This window comes from Chelonia mydas, chromosome 11 (assembly GCF_015237465.2).
Source record: "Chelonia mydas isolate rCheMyd1 chromosome 11, rCheMyd1.pri.v2, whole genome shotgun sequence".
Lineage (NCBI taxonomy): Eukaryota > Metazoa > Chordata > Testudines > Cheloniidae > Chelonia > Chelonia mydas.
The window spans coordinates 43,155,330-43,174,392 of NC_051251.2; positions in this window are offsets into that span (position 1 = coordinate 43,155,330).

A 19,063-nucleotide genomic window follows, 5' to 3' on the forward strand; every position below is an offset into this window, starting at 1 on the left:
TTCACTCTATGGTTGAAATCCTGACCCCACTGAAGTCACTCTGAACAGATTCACTCTTCAGCATGGACTGTCATCTGCCTAAATAATGTCTGTGGCATTTTTGAGGATAAAGTGACCCATAGCAACTCAGCAGTGTGCTGAGACCACAAAACTCATTTCAGTTAGGAATCTCAATGTCTGTATTTCAAAGTTTAAAAGTCTTAATTGTTTTTATAATAAATATCATTAATAAGGTTGAGGGTTTGTTGCTGAAGGAAATACAACATATTCAAGAATACAAATAAACCATCAATAATTCTTTGCTGTCATAGGATCATAGAAATTAGAGACACAAAAGACCTTTTAGGTGAACTTGTCCAACCTGCTACCAGTAAAGCATTATTCACTGCCATATATTTCCTAGTACTTTGTACAATCTAGTTTCAAAGTGTTCCAAGCTCTGGAGGGAGAGAATCTTAGTAACATTATCTCATCCCATCGTTCTTAACTGGCTAGCAGATTACTTGCAAATATGGAGAAAATACAGCGGCAGAAATGGGGTAACTACAATTACACATACAAAAAGTAAGAGTGTATCGGTATACAATTAACACAGTGGGAAAGGACAACACAATGGTAAAGATAGTGTACAGCTAGTATAGTTAATCAGTTTATTTTTCCAATGCAGGAAGTTTATCAGAGCACTCACCCTACATGATTTCAGGTTTATACTCAGATTAATGACAATAACTCTCCCATCAATATCTAGGAATATTACAAGTCAATGGGGAAAATTTTATCGGCTGCTGCAGTTCATTGAGATTTAATTGATATGACATAGTTACTCTTCCTGAACCTAGGAAAGTATATCATTGAGTAAAATGATTTAATTCACTTTAAGATCATTTTAAATTAAGCCAGGAAACATTAAGGGCAGATTTGTTTCCAACTCTTCCTGAGCATAATTTGTACTTATGGCACATGATGTAGGTACTCTGACATTGAATGACTGACTAGCACCTTATGAAAGTCATTACTTATGTACCAAGACCAATATTTGTAACATAATGTGTTCTTAAACTGATCAGGACAGCAGGAGGCAGGTAAGTGGATCACTTATCTTTATTTTGTAATTTAACCTATGCTGTGACAAGGCACAAAAATAGATAATTTATAATTTCCACTCAGCCGTGCATACTTTGAAGTAATCTTATAAGTGTTTATAAAGTAAAGGGATTTTTGCTGCCAAATAAAATGGAAAATGAAAGGTTGTTTTAGAAGCAGAGCATAATGAATTCCTGGCTGGATGTTTAGACCACATCATAAAGACCTCTTGCATTTTAGATTCCTGTCCGGTATTGTTGATGCCTGGATTTCTCCCGATTCCCTCTCTATGCCTACTAGTAATTTTATTAATAAGTCCATCAGCATGGAAGATAGTTGTTATGCAGGAGCAGTAACTCTCATAATGTGAGATGGCATTTCTTTCCAGCTCTTGCAGCTCCGCTGGGTCTAATAGCAACCTGGAGCTCAATTTCCTCCTCAAGAACATTGCATTTCATGTGGAATGTCAATTATTAAAATGCAGTGTCCCGTGTCTTACTTTTCACTAGATGAATTCATTTGCAAAACTTGCTAATTTATGCAAATGATCCTTAACCTCTAACTGCCTGGTATGTATTTCTCAGTACCTCTTTGCAGCTCAAAGGTGTATGAGGGAAATAAGTGCATAAATGCTCTAACAACCAAGCAGTGCTGCAATCAGTCTTATCTTGCCACTACTACAAAAACAGAGATTTAATTAAAAGAGACTCAAGGAGGAACTATCTGATAACTATACCTACTGTCATGTCTCAGTAGAGTTAGACCACACTGCCTGTAACCTGACACATAATCTGCAGAGTCATCCAATCCTGGTGAAAAATTATTTTGATTCAGTTGATCTCGAAAATATTTAACAGGATTCTTTGTATAAATAAAGATGAGCTGAAACTTCAGCTTTGAGAGAAGTTGGGGGGGGGGTGAAAGATCCACATTTTTTTAAATGATTGCTGTGTATATAACGGACCAGCCAAAGCCCTGCCTCTGAACCAGCACAAACTCTGGAGTATTTGAAATTTGATTTCAGATCTAGATCCAGGTCCAAGTTTTGAAGCATAGGCCCAACTCTGCTCATCAGTAATGATAATGAAATAGGTAACCATGTCTTCACATAACATATATTGTTTTTAACTTCAAGGGAAATTTTTCCATTAGGATTTTAGAAGGCACAGCCGCAATTGTTTAGTGTGATTACATCTCACAGGTGACAATTGAAAATGGCTCCCAGGTTCTGGCTGCAGCAGCTACATCCCCACCAGAGGTGGCATAAAACAGTTATTGATCCACTGATGGTGCAGTTGGAGCATTGCCAGATTCTGCTGCTTCACTTCCCAGGAAGTTCAAATATTTTCCTTTTTCAGTTCATGCAAGTTTGCATGCCTGAGTATTTTCCTTGGAGTTGTAGTGAAACCACAAAAAGCAAAACTCAGACAAAACTTCTGACTTTTGCCTGGTTTCAAGGCCATCATATTTTGCTTGCTTTCCACCCAAAAACCTTCTCAGGCATGACTAGAGTCTTGAATATTTTGTGAATCTGCCCCAAGTTTTGGGTTCTAACAAAACCTGACACTACCAAGTTTCCTCTGAGTTGATTTTGTTACTGTTCAGTAGTTTCACACAGTCCAAGTACAATAAGCCAAGTTTCCTGTGTCTGTCATTATGCCACAACCCCAGTGCCATTCACTGAAATCACTGAAGACTCTTTCACTGGTTTGTCAAGAGACCTTGGGCCAGACTATGGTCTCTTGTGACTTGCCTTTTTGGATGGAGAAAACAGGTCACTCTGGTTTATTTTTAGATCCCTCCCACAAGGAAACCTTCCTTTCTTAGGAGTCAGATGAACAGGACTCCTTTGGGTCTAGCATTGCCATTCCTCAGCTAGCTAGAGGGGTCACTGCAGTGCCCCTCAAGTTCCTGCTGGCCTGGGAATCTCATGACCAGTCCTGGGATCCATGATTTTGTAATTAACAGTCTCCTCTCCCCCCCGCACCCACCCATGATTTATTTAGGATGATCTTATGCAGAAATTCAAGTAAGTAAGAGTCAAAAATACAGCCTTTCAACCTACTGCTCAATTTCTTTCACAGAAGACATAGCTTACAGAACAATGTCGCTTTAAATCTACCTCAGAAGATGGTCTTTCTGGCCCACAGGATGCCAAAATGACTGGATGATTTATTTCTGTGGAGCTTGGCAGGCCGTAGTCCAGATTGTGGCTGAAGCTGAATTTTATGAGCATTTCCCCTTGTGAGTAGATTTAAAAATATTTAAGAAAAATAAGGTCATTTGAGAGTTTGGCACAAGTTTCAAGCAAATATTATCAGGAAGAAGAATGACTGGGAGAAAAGTTTTAAGGCAGTATATAAATATTAACCTATTGGTATTATCGTGTTCAGAAGCTTAAGATTTTCCCTGTGATCTTTAAAAAAGGGAAGTTTTCATTTTAGCAAAGAATAACTTTTTGAGTGGAATGTTTTAGCCATATATAACTCGGCAATTCATACAGTGAACTGGTATTTTTTGCACAAAGATAAATGTCTCATTGTCATTCCAGAGGGTATAAGAAGGAGCATGTTGTTGCCGTCATGTAAGAAAGCAATTTTCTGTCCTGTTCTATTGTTTTATAGTATTTTAGTAATCCTGTGACTGATCAAACTTAGATGCTACGGAAAAGATACCCATGTGAGCTAGTGGCAGCAGAAAAGAGCTGGGCATTAGGCGGATCACGGGTGAACCTGTGCTACTCATTTAACCTTGTTTCTGAGGCTCCATCCGCACCAGACCAATAACTGAATTTAAATATGGTTTCTCAGTTCAGTTAAACACTTCTCCAGTTAAAACATTTTCTAACACGATTCACCTGCTCCATATGGACAGAGTAAAACTGTTCTAATCCAAACACTGGAAAGTGGCTGTTAAAGAACAGCTATGCTGAGGAGTAAGGAAATGTGCTGAGGTGCACAGCACCAGTGGCAAATGCCAGAGGTATGATTCCTACTATGGAGAAAGGCCGGAAGAATGCTTTCAGAGTGCTGGGGGTGACAGAGTGAGGCAGCAACTGCTACACCTTTTAAAAGGGTATTGTGCACACTCCTGGCAGTGATGGCCTCTAGACATTAACCATGTCCTTTCCCTTGCTATGTCCCCTTTGGGATGTCTAGCACTCCTGATGGCACTTACATTACCTCCCCCTCCCATATCCCTTATGCTCAGCATCAAGATTCTGACTGTCCCCTGTGCAGGTATCTAAGAGGGAAACAGTTTCTGTCTCCTTACCCCTTTTGAGCACTGACACATAAGCATGCAGTGTCTGGCTCTGTACCTAGGCTACAACATGTTGTGGGGAGAGGAGGAGAGAGGGAGGTTAAAACATAGTTTGGCCCTATCACTGGCTGGCCAAATTGTGTTAGAAACCAAATTGGTTGAAACTTTGTTCAAGACTGTTCCTCAATTTGGTATGAAGCCTGATGTATGTGGGGTCTAAGTCAACCAAAACAGGAAATGGATAAAAAGCAAGATGACTTCCTTGAAAATCAAGTGCTGAAGCTGAGCTGAGGTGAGCTTCCCAGACTAAACACTGAAAAAAACCCTCTTGAAAGTTTCCCGGTCTGGTCAACAATCAGCAGAAAATTCACCTTTCTTGTTTAATTTTAGGACTTGTGGTCTCCTTATTGTCAAATCATATGGGGGAAGTGAACTTTGCTGAAAACACAATGGCACACCAGGCTGTTCTCCAGTCATAACAAGGAGACAATTCCTCACACTCTAAACTGAGCTATGGATGCGAAGGTGTCTAGGCAAAAAAGGATGCAAAGGTGTCTAGTCAGGAAAGGTATGTTCAAATCAGCCCTCTAAGCCAGTCTTCTGAAGATGTGAATTGGAGTTTTGCATGCCTGAATGAGGGCAGAATTTTATCCCAAAAAGATAACCACAGAAACAACAGGCTTGATTCTCTCTTACACCAGTATAATCAGGAGGAACTCCACTGAAGTCAAAGTAAGAGAATTCAGGCCCAGTATGTTCACCAGTGTCACCAAAGCCAACAGTAAAGACATTCACAAAGTGAGCCATTGGAACAACCCATACACCATAATCACTATGAAAAAAAAATGCTTACCAGACCATGGTCCTGCAGCTACCGGTTACTTGAAAACCAAAGATGACACACCAGCACCAAATCTGCCCCAATTCAAATCAATGCTCTTTTCAAAACAGAAAATATGTATCTGTAGATTGAAATAATTTCAGATAATTGAAAATGACTCATTCATGGTTAAAAATGACCAATGAAGATGTAATCAAGTGGTGATGCTGCTAGTCAAATAGATAATGATTTAAAAAACAAGAGGAAGTTGCAGATGATCTTTCACTTAGTATAGTAAATTACATGGGACTTGAAATTTTGAGCATTGCACTCTATTCATCAAACCCTGGAAACTGAGTTAAGAAGAGCAAGAGATACTTAAACAGTGTAAATTCAGACCTCGCTATTTTATTCCACTCCGTTATATTGAATCTACTGTTGTACTTGACTCAATTTTGTGTTTTTAGTGGTCTGTCAAAAGCTCAGTCAGGGCCCACTTTATTTATATTTTTAATTAGTCTAATACATTCACCTACAACTTCTCATTGTTGCTTTTTATTTGAATTTTATAATTAACTGTGAAAATTCCTATATGCTGATCATATTTTTTGCATGCTGCCTGTGTGCCTTTGTAATGTTGGGGCTGCAATGAGATGTATTAGAAACAGAAAAAAATTATTTTCCTTATGAAAGGTTCATCTAAATAATACTTTGCAATCTTCTGGAGGATTGGTGAAGTTTTGTCACGTATCATCCAGTTAATTCTTGTGTTCTAAGATGCAAGAATTTGAGAGCTGTCATTAAGGGACTCTTTCATATATTAAGTACATACTCATAGAAATGGTAGAAGTAATGTTCATGAAAAGTAACAAATTAAGTCTCTAGGGCTGACTATCTTTTATTTGTCCATACGACAACTATAGCATGGACAGCAACAGTTTAGACTTCCCTCATACCAATACAATGTGCCTCAATCCTGACTTGGAATGTGACCTCAAGGGGTGACATTGGAGGTGGTTCACTAGCCATCTTGATTCAATCCCTGGCCTCCCTGCTCTGAGTTCCCCTGAGAGCTGCGGCCTTTAAAGTACAAAGTGGTGGGGGAAGTTCCTTTCCCCTTCTTCCCTATTGTGCACGCGCATAAGGGCCATGGTCAATTTGACCCTAAATGCTTATCCTACCTACAAAGTGCAACCCCTATATATTTGGGGGGAACAATACATTTTTCACAAAAGCCCACTGATCCAAACACCCAGATACTAAGGAGATGAACACAGTAGAAATGCCTAGATAGATAAGAGATTCTCTGGCCATCCAAGCAGACACTTTATTAAAACTGTGTCATCCAGCATACTGTATCTTCATATTTAAACAGTATATGGAAAAGAAAAGGGATATTCTGCTCTATGGTTAATGTAACAGACAGCACCCTATTTGCTAAGGCCTTCTCATTAGAGTAGAGAAAGACTAGATTGTGTTATGGTAATACAGACTGATTCAGTTAGAAAAGGCAAATACAGCAGTTTTGAGTCGATTCTAACAATAAGCATAGTACACAGAGAACACACTCTGGATTCTAAGGTTCAACTGTCCTACAGTGCATCAGCTAGAGCTGGGTGAATAACAGAAACATTTCTATTCATTTGGATTTTCTGATGAATTTGCTTTGTCCCTATTTACACCTCAGTTTGTGTTCATATTCCACCCTGAACTAGCAAGCATAGTTTACCTGCAGGAATTGTCAAGGAAACAGTATATGCTAAGAAATTGAATGTTAGACTCCTATACACAAGTAGTCTCACCAGATCCTTGAGTCAATGAATGCAAGTCACAGAATCAGGTAGCAAAAATACCACATGCCCCTGTGCGTCCAAGAAAAAAAACTAACCCGTGCATCTAAAATTGTGAATTTCAGATATCAAATACTCAGGATTATCTGCTTGCAAACAAACAATCTACAGATGAAGAAAATCACAGAAGTAATTTGGCAAAAAGATTTAATTAGTGAATACATTTGAAAACAAATCACAAGATAGTTTCAGACAATTTGTAAACAGAAAGGAGGCTAACTTCATGGAATAAATTATTGGTTCAGATCTAGAAACAGCATACCATTTTACGAATAAGAATGCCCTTCTTACTCTTATAACATATGTTTCCCACTGCCGGGGCACCTAAAACATAATGGTCCTAATCTGAAATGTTTGGATTTTTCACCCACCATGTACCTCCTCCTATGCTTCTATATTGCTGTTTAAATTTGTAGACATTGCTTTTTTTCTAGCAATGAGAACAATGCTTCATGATGCTCTCTTACTATTCGATGCTGTATGGCAGTTGCTTTGCTTTAGGCCCTAGCTCTTACCTACATCTGTGCTTACTGGAGTGAGACTTTAATTTGCTACACCATGCCAGAGTATTAATAGACAATTATTTATTGCAAATCTGAACCATTTATACTGTTTACTGGCTGACACAATGTAAAATTTTGATCCAAATGTTAATGTGTCCATGACATTGCATAATTCTGTTCCATGCCAATGTTTTTTCTCTTCTAAATGAATCAAACTTGCAGTTTGAGGAAATAGAGTTTTTAAATGGATGACTGATTTACAGTCTCAAACTTAAAACTGCTTATTTGTACAACTAAGAGTGAATTGACCAATTAAAATAAAGCATATTAGAAAAATATAGGATTTTACTGGGAGCAAAATTACTGTATAGGAAGAAAATGGAAATAACTTGCAAAGTACTTAAAGGGTAACTGAATAAATCTTACTATAGGCATTCTAGGGCAATTGTATTTTTTTTAACAGGTACCTTTGAGGCCAAGCAGACTTATAAATATTCAATTAAGTGGAGCACAGATAAAAATTACCCCTTCATAAAGAACCATATGGATAGAAAAGCACTTCCAATTCTCCAAATGTTTTCTGAAATTACCTATACAAATGTATTTTGCAGTAGGGGGGAAAAAGGCTTTATAGTTATGCAATTTTCATTAAAAACCCTATAATTTTGAGTGTTTACATCTCTTTAGTCTTGGATGCCATGCTTGTAACATTCCAAGAGAAATGGATTCTTCTTTAATGGATACTTGCATGAATTTTCAAAATAGAAAAGTGTGTTTGAGCAAAACTAGTTTTTCTAGAGATCTTGCCTTTCAGGCATTTTGTATTGATTTATTCTCTTCTGTTAATTTTTTCTAGCTTTACTAGCAGAGAGGTTGTTAAGCTAGAAGTACCATAATACAGCTCCAAGTCTTACAGAATAATAGTCAAATAATAATATTCAAAGTCTGTCTTCAACCCATTAGTACAAGTAATCCAAAATTAAGACTTCTGGTACTGAAGCTTATGTGGGCATGATTTCTTTTAATGTCTACACCAGATATGACATAAAGTAATTTAGGATAAGAGTGTCAGCTATAAAACTGACCTGAAATTAAACAAGGCCATTTCATTTACTCCAGAAAAATGCCCTTACTAACCTAGCTAAATACTTGATTGTGCAAACCATAAGACTGACCTATTTGTCCATTTCTCTCTGTTTCTCCCAAAGTTGCACTGGCCAACTCCATAGTGAAACCCCAGAAGGTATTGTTCTGTGATATCATACATACCAAACACACACTTTTCGGGTATGAGGCCAGCACACTGAGTTAGAATGAGTAGCATTTTTTTTTTAAATTATATGGCATAGTTATGTGGCAGGCTCCAGCTGTGCTACCTTGAGAGCAGTGAGACCAGAGAAAGATGCATTCCGGGGCATCACAGCAGAGTGAAACCAGCTGGTGCAGCTTCATGGACTACATAAAAAGAAGCATTCAGCATATAGGTCTGAAGTCCATGAAAAAAAATCAATGGAAGTAGGAGCATGCCCTTTAATTGCAAGTCATTTTTAACTGATGCATTCATAATTTTTGTGGACATACATCAGCCTGGAGGTAGGATATATAGTGGTTTACTTTGTTTTTACTTAATATTAAAGAAGAAGAAAAAAGAGATCCTATGGGTTTTATGGCTTTTTCAAACTAAATATCATTCAGTGGGGGCTACAGGTTAGATTCTAGGTAGGGTATTGTAAGTATCCTTTTTAGTTACACGTGAGCATATTCATTTAGAGAGACAAAGGTGAATGAGATAATATATTTTATTAGACCAACTTCTGTTGGTGAGAGAGACAAGCTTTCAAGCCACCCAGACCTGAAGAAGAGCTCTGTGTGGCTTGAAAGCTTGTCTCTCTCACCATCAGAAGTTGGTCCAATAAAAGATATTACCTCACCCACCTCGTTTCTCTATTATCCTGGGACTGACATGGCTACAACTACATGGCATACAACTTATTCATTTAGGACACTTTTGAAAGTACTCCTCAGGACTTTGTGGTGGGTACTAGGTTGTTCAATCTGCCGCTGCTTTCTGGAGCCCCTAGTTGAGTATGCACAGCAATGACCCTTTCCAGACGTATTACTTTACTGGCCTTGGCACTGCAGGAAATTATCCTGACAAATTCTTCACGTAGAAGGGCTATCCCATTATGAAATTAAGAGGTGACTGGCATGTAGAACGGAGATTTGGGTGCATCTATTTCACTTTGAGTTTTCCCCCTTCATTCTGAGTGAAACATTGATACAGCTGACCCAACAGCAGCTCCGCCCACAATCTTTTATGATGTAGGCAACTTTTCTGTATTCTTAACATTCATGTGCACTGGAACGACTCCTTTTGGGACATTAGGGTATATGCTGTCAGTGAATATTAGCAAGAGTATGATTTTTTTATTATTATTTCTCCAGAATACAGAATATGTCTAGCCAAGTTTTGTTTATTATTCAGAATACACATTGACAGCAGACACCAAAATAGCTCTTTTAGAGCCTTTATATGATAGGCAGCAAATGTGTATTAACAATAGTACACATTTCTGTGTTATGGATTCATAAAATGTATGTGCATAATACAAAATCATAATCCCAAATGTGCAGTAAAAATCCTTATGAAAAATAGTTACTGCTCATCTACTACACAATGGTTGATTTTAATCTTCACTATCTCAGATGTGGGATTGATTATTATGGATTTTGTGTATAACTGGGAAAAGGGCCTACCCCATTTTATGGACTGAAATTCTGTAAGTTTCAGTTCAAGGGGAAAATGAACCAATTGTTTTATTACAGTAATATTCTATAAAATATAATAGCCAAATAGTTTGTCAGGAATTTGAACACATATTACATTTAATAAGAACAGTATTTCCAGACTGAGGCCTTGTGTTCCAAGATCCAGACCAGACCCTGAAATAAACAGGAAATGCCAGCAGGTCTTACCATACAAACACTGGGCGGGGGGCGGGAGGTGGGGAATGCTGCCGGCCATATGCACGCAAAGCTCTTGTCAAATTCAATGGGACCTGATCAAGAATGAGCTCAGGGTGACTTGAAGAAGAGTGGTGTGTAGCTTGAAAGCTTGTTTCTTTCTACAACAGAAGTTGGTCTGAAAATATTACTTCACTCATATTGTCTCCCAGGGTTGAGAGAGAAATCAGGCTAAGAAGCCACCCTTCAAATTTAGAGAAAACATGGGTTAGATTCAGATGCTGCAATGGAAATTCCTCTGAAAGGCTGTACAATGGAAACCATAATATTTTCCTCACTATACAATGGCAGAAACAGGGAAGACTGTTTCAGTATCACTTTTATATCACTGCAACTGCACGCAGTACGACTATTGCCTAGGTAGTTGTAACTCATATGGTCATAACTAAGACTTTATGGCTGTCACAGCCGTGATTTTTGTGGACCTTTTAAAAAGGTGTTTTTTACCCTGGTGTCCACACAAGACTATGCAAGACTCTTCCAGAGAATTTGTTTACATAGCTGGATTTTTTGAGTGTGTTTTTCTACAAATTAATGGCAATTAATTAGCACTTGACTAATGGAAAATAAACTTAAGAATTGTGTGCCTGACTTTTCCTTTTTTTTCCCCCCTTTAAACTAAATTATCACTTGCCTTTTTGATCAATGAAATAGCTAAGGCCTTAGTCTGTCTCATGGGGAGGAAAACAGACAGCCTTAATTATAGTTAAGGCCAGTGATGAGCTGCCAGAAGCTGAAGAACCTGTTCCTTCAGCCGCTCCAAGCCTTCGGCGGCACGTCCTTCAGTCGCTCCGGGTCTTCGGTGGCACTGAAGGACCTGCCGCCGAAGTGCTGCCGAAGGCTCGGAATGCTGCTGGGTGAGTAAAAATTCATAGGGGGGCCTCCCCAGCTGAGAGCTCAGGCGGGATGGACAGGACAGTCCCACGGGCCGCATGTGGCCTGCGGGCCGGAGTTTGCCCACCCCTTTAACAACCGGTTCTAAACCGGCTTCAAAATTTAACCACTGGTTCGCGCGAACTGGTGCGAACCGGCTCCAGCTCACCACTGGTTAAGGCTGCAGTCCCAGACATGATAGCATGGATACAGCAGGGCACCATGCACTATCAACTGCAGATTGAGGCCATGGTGGATCTTTTTTCCTTTATCTAAGGAATATTTTCTTAGTATATTTGGTATCCAAAAAGCCTCAGCATTGAATTATATGCTAAAAAATTTCCAAGCTCCCAGTCCTCAAAGGCCTGTGGTTGCTTTGTTCATCCACTTTGCTCTTAGCACAAGGAAGCAAGTGTAATTATTAGGAAGCAATGTTTGACAGAATGCATGGGGGGAGGAGAATTACTCTTCAGATTGAAATCAACATTAACATTTGTATAGACTAACTCTCAAGCAAATCTCAAAGGGGTAAATTGCCAGGAAAATAAATATGAATCTATTTGGTCACTGGACACTTTCAAGGATTTACAAGACATCAGCCAAAGGCATTTTTATGGTTATTAAGAATTTGTCAGTTTGATAATAATCCAGCACTTCTGATTTCAGCTGAGTTTAAAAATAGTAAAAATAAACTCTCCTTACAACAATGGATAACAGTGGGCATTATCCTTTTCCTTCAACCCTGTTTTATATCAAAGCAGACAGCTACATCCAGGTGCATCTACCTACATTTGTCATTGCCCGTGAGTACAAAACATACAGAATTCACACAACAAACTCTCTTTTTAAAAAGTGGAATTACGATACTATAGTTTACCTAGAAGACAGTATTCTCAGACGCAGCTGTGAAATGCCATCCTCTGACTATTACCGATCATTAATGTAACAAGGGAGGAGAAGGGGAAAAGATGCATTTTTAGAAATGATTTGGTCTAGGATTGATTTGTGCTGGTTACCTCAGCCATAACAGATTGTGCTCTGAATGATTCTGGAAACTTCTTCTTGTCAAATGCTGCAGATAATGCAGAGAGAAAACCAATTCGAGCACCAAAGTGGCAGGTGAGCTATCACTTACAATCCCTTCCCTGTTTGAGAAGCAGTACTTCCACAGACCAGAAAAGTAGCCCCTCACCCATCACCTTGACCAGGGCTAAGTTAAGACACAGACACTGCTGGACAGTACCTCAGACCACAGCTCCTGGAGTCATGTGATTACATCAGATTTCTTTTTAAAGTAAGTTTCTAGTCCTCATGGTTGCAAAGAAAAGTTTGAAAACACAAACTGAGTGTGATCAAAGCAGGAGTATCAGCCTGGAACAATATGAAAGGTTTGAACTTATCTTATAATCATCTGATAATGTCCTCCCCGTGGAAGGAAAAGGCCTGGGTAGAGACCGTCAAATCATGGAAGTCAATGAATGGCTACGCAGGTGGTGTTGGAGAGAAGGCTTTGGATTCTTAGACCATGGGATGGTGTTCCACGAAGGAGGAGTGCTAGGCAGAGACGAGCTCCACCTAATAAAGAGAGGGAAGAGCATCTTCGCAAGCAGGCTGGCTAACCTAGTGAGGAGGGCTTTAAACTAGGTTCACCGGGGGAAGGAGACCAAAGCCCTGAGGTAAGTCAGGACGTGGGATACCGGGAGGAAGCACAGGCAGGAGACCGTGAAAGGGGAGGGCTCCTGCCTCATACTAAGAGAGCAGGAAAAACAGCAAGTTATCTCAAGTGCCCATACACAAATGCAAGAAGCCTGGGAAACAAACAGGGAGAACTGGAAGTCCTGGCACAGTCAAGGAATTATGATGTGATTGGAATAACAGAGATTAGTGGGATAACTCACATGACTGGAGTACTGTCATGGATGGATATAAACTGTTCAGGAAGGACAGGCAGGGCAGAAAAGGTGGGGGAGTTGCATTGTATGTAAGAGAGCAGTATGACTGCTTAGAGCTCCGGTATGAAACTGCAGAAAAACCTAAGTGTCTCTGGATTAAGTTTAGAAGCGTGAGCAACAAGGGTGATGTCTGCTATAGACCACCGGACTAGGGGGATGAGGTGGACAAGGCTTTCTTCCGGCAACTAACGGAAGTTACTAGATCGCAGGCCCTGGTTCTTATGGGAGACTTCAATCACCCTGATATCTGCTGGGAGAGCAATACAGCGGTGCACAGACAATCCAGGAAGTTTTTGGAAAGTGTAGGGGACAATTTCCTGGTGCAAGTGATGGAGGAACCAACTAGGGGCAGAGCTCTTCTTGACCTGCTGCTCACAAGCCAGGAAGAATTAGTAGGGGAAGCAAAAGTGGATGGGAACCTGGGAGGCAGTGACCATGAGATGGTAGAGTTCAGGATCCTGACACAGGGAAGAAAGGAGAACAGCAGAATACAGACCCTGGACTTCAGAAAAGCAGACTTTGACTCCCTCAGGGAACTGATGGGCAGGATCCCCTGGGAGAATAACATGAGGAGGAAAGGAGTCCAGGAGAGTTGGCTGTATTTTAAAGAATCCTTATTGACGTTACAGGGACAGACCATCCCAATGTGTAGAAAGAATAGTAAATATGGCAGGCGACCAGCTTGGCTTAACAGTGAAATCCTTGCTGATCTTAATCACAAAAAAGAAGCTTACAAGAAGTAGAAGATTGGACAAATGACCAGGGAAGAGTATAAAAATATTGCTCGGGCATGCAGGAGTGAAATCAGGAAGGCCAAATCACACCTGGAGTTGCAGCTAGCAAGAGATGTTAAGAGTAACAAGAAGGGTTTCTTCAGGTATGTTAGCAACAAGAAGAAAGTCAAGGAAAGTGTGGGCCCCTTACTGAATGAGGGAGGCAACCTAGTGACAGAGGTTGTGGAAAAAGCTAATGTACTCAATGCTTTTTTTGCCTCTGTCTTCATGAACAAGGTCAGCTCCCAGACTACCGCACTGGGCAGCACAGCATGGGGAGGAGGCTACTAGCCCTATGTGAAGAAAGAAGTGGTTCGGGACTATTTAGAAATGCTGGACGAGCACAAGTCCATGGGGCCGGAAGCACTGCATCCGAGAACGCTAAAGGAGTTGGCGGATGTGATTGCAGAGCCATTGGCCGTTATCTTTGAAAACTCATGGTGATTGGGGGAGGTCCCGGACGACTGGAAAAAGGCTAATGTAGTGGCCATCTTTAAAAAAGGGAAGGAGGAGCATCCTGGAAACTACAGGCCACTCAGCCTCACTTCAGTCCCTGGAAAAATCATGGAGCAGGTCCTCAAGGAATCAATTCTGAAGCACTTAGAGGAGAGGAAAGTGATCAGGAACAGTCAGCCTGGATTCACCAAGGGCAAGTCATGCCTGACTAATTGCCTTCTATGACAAGATAACTCTGTGGATGAGGGGAAAGCAGTGGACGTGTTGTTCCTTGACTTTAGCAAAGCTTTTGACACAGTCTCCCACAGGATTCTTGCCAGCAAGTTAAAGAAGTATGGACTGGATGAATGGACTATAAGGTGCTTAGAAAGCTGGCTAGCTTGTCGGGCTCAACGGGTAGTGATCAATGGCTCCATGTCTAGCTGGCAGCCGGTATCAGGTGGAGTGCCCCAAGGGTCGGTCCTCAGGCCGGTTTTGTTCAATATCTTCATTAATGATCTGGAGGATGGTGTGGATTGCACCCTCAGCAAGTTTGCAGATGACACTAAACTGGGAGGAGAGGTAGATACGCTGGAGGGTAGGGATAGGATACAGAGGGCCCTAGACAAATTAGAGGATTGGGCCAAAAGAAATCTGATGAGGTTTAACAAGGACAAGTGCAGAGTCCTGCACTTAGGACTGAAGAATCCCATGCCCCGCTACAGACTAGGGACCGAATGGCTAGGCAGCAGTTCTGCAGAAAAGGACCTGGGGGTTACAGTGGACGAGAAGCTGGATATGAGTCAACAGTGTGCCCTTGTTGCCAAGAAGGCCAATGGCATTTTGGGCTGTGCACGTAGGGGCATTGCCAGCAGATCGAGGGACGTGATCGTTCCCCTCTATTCAACATTGGTGAGGCCTCATCCGGAGTATGGTGTCCAGTTTTGGGCCCCACACTACAAGAAGGATGTGGAAAAATTGGAAAACATCCAGCGGAGGGCAACAAAAATGATTAGGGGACTGGAACACATGACTTATGAGGAGAGGCTGAGGGAACTGGGATTGTTCAGTCTGCGGAAGAGAAGAATGAGGGGGGATTTGATAGCTGCTTTCAACTACCTGAAAGGGGGTTCCAAAGAGGATGGATCTAGACTGTTCTCAGTGGTAACAGATGACAGAACGAGGAGTAATGGTCTCAAGTTGCAGTGGGGGAGGTTTAGGTTGGATATTAGGAAAAACTTTTTCACAGGGAGGGTGGTGAAACACTGGAATGCATTACGTAGGGAGGTGGTGGAATCTCCTTCCTTAGAAGTTTTTAAGGTCAGGCTTGACAAAGCCCTGCCTGGGATGATTTAGTTGGGGATTGGTCCTGCTTTGAGCAGGGGGTTGGACTAGATGACCTCCTGAGGTCCCTTCCAACCCTAATATTCTATGATTCTATTATCTTAATGGGGTATTAGCTCCAAGACCCATTGTTCTGGGCATCCTGCCAAAGCCACTCCATATGTATCAAGAAGTGCAGTGGGCCTAGCCGACCTACCCAAGCAGATATATCCCAGTTGCTGGGCTAAGTACTTGAGGTTCCCAAACCGCCATCTCTGCCTCGAAGGAGGACCCTCCTGCTGTTGCTCCTGGGTGAGAGTGCAGCGTTGGCCTTATGTTACGGTCACTGCCACTTGAAGTGGAGGCAGAGCCACAAAGGGCCATGTTACAGTGTGCCTACATCAGATTGCCATAATCTTGCCCTGACCTTGCCTGGAGAGAAAGTTCAGGTGAAGAGGATGCAAAGAAAGTGTGATTTAGATGTTTTGTTAAAAAGAGGCTAGTGGGAGAAGAGTAGCTCATTTTTTAACATGCATGCTGCTGTGACAGGAAAAATAGGATCTATTTCTCTCAAGGCCAGAGGCCTGGTCCTGCATATTTGCATAGTCAACAATCCCACTCACCTCAGTGGAAGTTTTAGTGTACACAAGGAATGTGGGATTGGACCCTGAAGGGTAGTAGCTAATTTTTGTTCTAGAGAAGCCGGTTACACACTTAAGAAACGTTGAGCCAAGTTCTGTGGTCTTTACTCAAGGCTTCAATAGGATTTGTCCAAAGTTGAAACTGGGGATGTTTTATATGATGCATACACCGTTTCATAGCAACTTTTGGAGAGGGGACATCTCTCTCCTACAAGAGAAAGCTGCTGTCGTGGGGCAAATTCTGTACTGCCTTATGCGCCTTGCAGCTATGCTGAAGTCAATGGGATTTACATCAAGACAGAATTTGGCTCTTTGAATTCTACTGGATGTAAGTTTCAAATCCGTAAAGGTTTGAAGATGACTCACCCTCACCTTTTGGGGTCAGAGTTAGGGATGCAGGACTTTCATTTAGCACATGAAAATTGGGAACAATTACACTGAACACCAAATCTGTAAGCACAATCGGGTAGACAGACATCTAAATGGCAATAACTGTGGGCTCAAAACTGCAGGCACAAAAAGGGAAGTTATATTGGGGGGGTGGGGGGGGAAGAAGAGTCAGGCCACTAAAATACATGACCAAAACCCAAAAGGAGAAAGAGAGATCATAAAAAAAAAAAAAAAAAAAAAAAAAAAGCAGAGGAGAAGGAAGATGCTGGAAATGGATGAAGTTTTCCACGATCTCACTTTCAAGTTCAACCCTTTTTGTATCAAATCAATGATTTACAACGATAAACAATAAGATAACACCATGTCTATGAGGGATGGAGTAAATTTGGGCCTAAAATAGTAATGAACCTTGTAATGAGGTACAGTTGAGAAATATATTGCTTTCTTTGAATATTAAGCTATTTCAGTAAGGTACCTTTTTTCAAGGTGATACAATATTTTGTGCTCATTTTAATAGAAATAATAAAAATGAGATACTAAAGAGACATGAGTAGCTGAAATACCAGGAGTAGAATTTAGAACTACTGCTCCACAAGTTAACAGAAGAAAATGCTCTGCCGGCATGGCACTGTACCTGGATATTAGCAATTCACTATTTATTTCAGAACGTGAAGTGGAAACTGGTGACCTGTTTTTCAGGGAATACTGATACACCTGTGAACTCTGAACGTGTATAGTTAAAGATTACCTTGTTTCAGGCAACAATAAATAGCTGGCAGTAAGATCTCTCTCCACTGAAAAAATGCTATAGGGCTGAATATAGCCACTGCAGTAGCGCAGTAAAATGAGATGAGCTTAACTCTACCAGATGGTACCCTGAACAGTGCCTGAAATAAAATGGAGAATTAGGGTGCCCTGAGGTGTGCACAGGGAAGGCAATTACATGAAATAAATGGGCCTCGGGCCTACAGGATGCTCAAGTATGCTACACAGGAGACAGATAGTACATCTGGTGAACAGATTTTATCACACACTGGAAAGCGATAAAGCATGCTGTTGAATTTCAGATCTTGGTTTCACAATGACATTTTACCTGCGTTGGTATTCAGTGCTGTTTATTTTTAAAGGTGTTGTAATCTCAATGATGTGTTTTAAAAGCCTTCTTAACATTGTTTTCTGATGTATCCCATTTTCTGGGCAGATTGATGTAACAGCGTTTTCATGAACAAAATACAAACTAGTCTTGCTGCAGACAATGTTTTTATTTAATATATCGCATTGCTGATGTGACTTCAGTAATATGATTATACTTGTCAGCACTCCCTGTTTGGGAGGAAGCCAGTATGTTTTTAATGTTAACTCCCCCTTCTCCATTTCATTTCAAGGTCTTTATTTGTAAACGATGACAAAAACTCCTTTATTTAAAGCAGACGTGAAATTAGTAGAAATCCATGACAATGAATCCGGGGTATTTTCCCTCTTTTGTTTACAGGGGAAGTTCAACTTGTTTTCTGAAAACTACTTGCTCTGCTTTGACAACAAAAACAACTGATGAATAAAATTAGTTAACCTGATCATTAAGAGGATATATTTTTAAAAATAGGAGAAAGTTTGTTTTAGTTCCTCGTTCACAATATTCACTCTATTTTTGTTAATTCCCCAGACAGTTAAAAATGCCATCAAATTAAAGGAAAATGCAGGCACAGTATAAGGGGTACCTTTTTCACACTAAGAAGTATGAGCTGTGGAATAGTATCTCAGTGGAAATGCCGAAAGTCCATCCCTTGTAACATTAAAGTTGGAAGGGACAAAGCACTAACAATGTATGGTGGATACAATCATGCACTGGCCCCCAGTGGATTGACGAGATAACCTAACTGATCATTTCCACCTGTAATTTCTGAGATTCCATATACTGTTATTCATACTCAGAAACTGCAATTTAATAAAGTTAAGAGTGTGACTCAGGGCTTATCTATATGTGGAAGCTTACTAGCATGCACACAGCAGTATAATCATACTGGCATAACTTCCTATATGGTCACTCTTATTCTGGACTGAGTATTGTTTCTAGAGAGACTTAAGTATAGCCATATGGATAAATTACTCCCTGTAGACAAGCTCTAAAATTCACT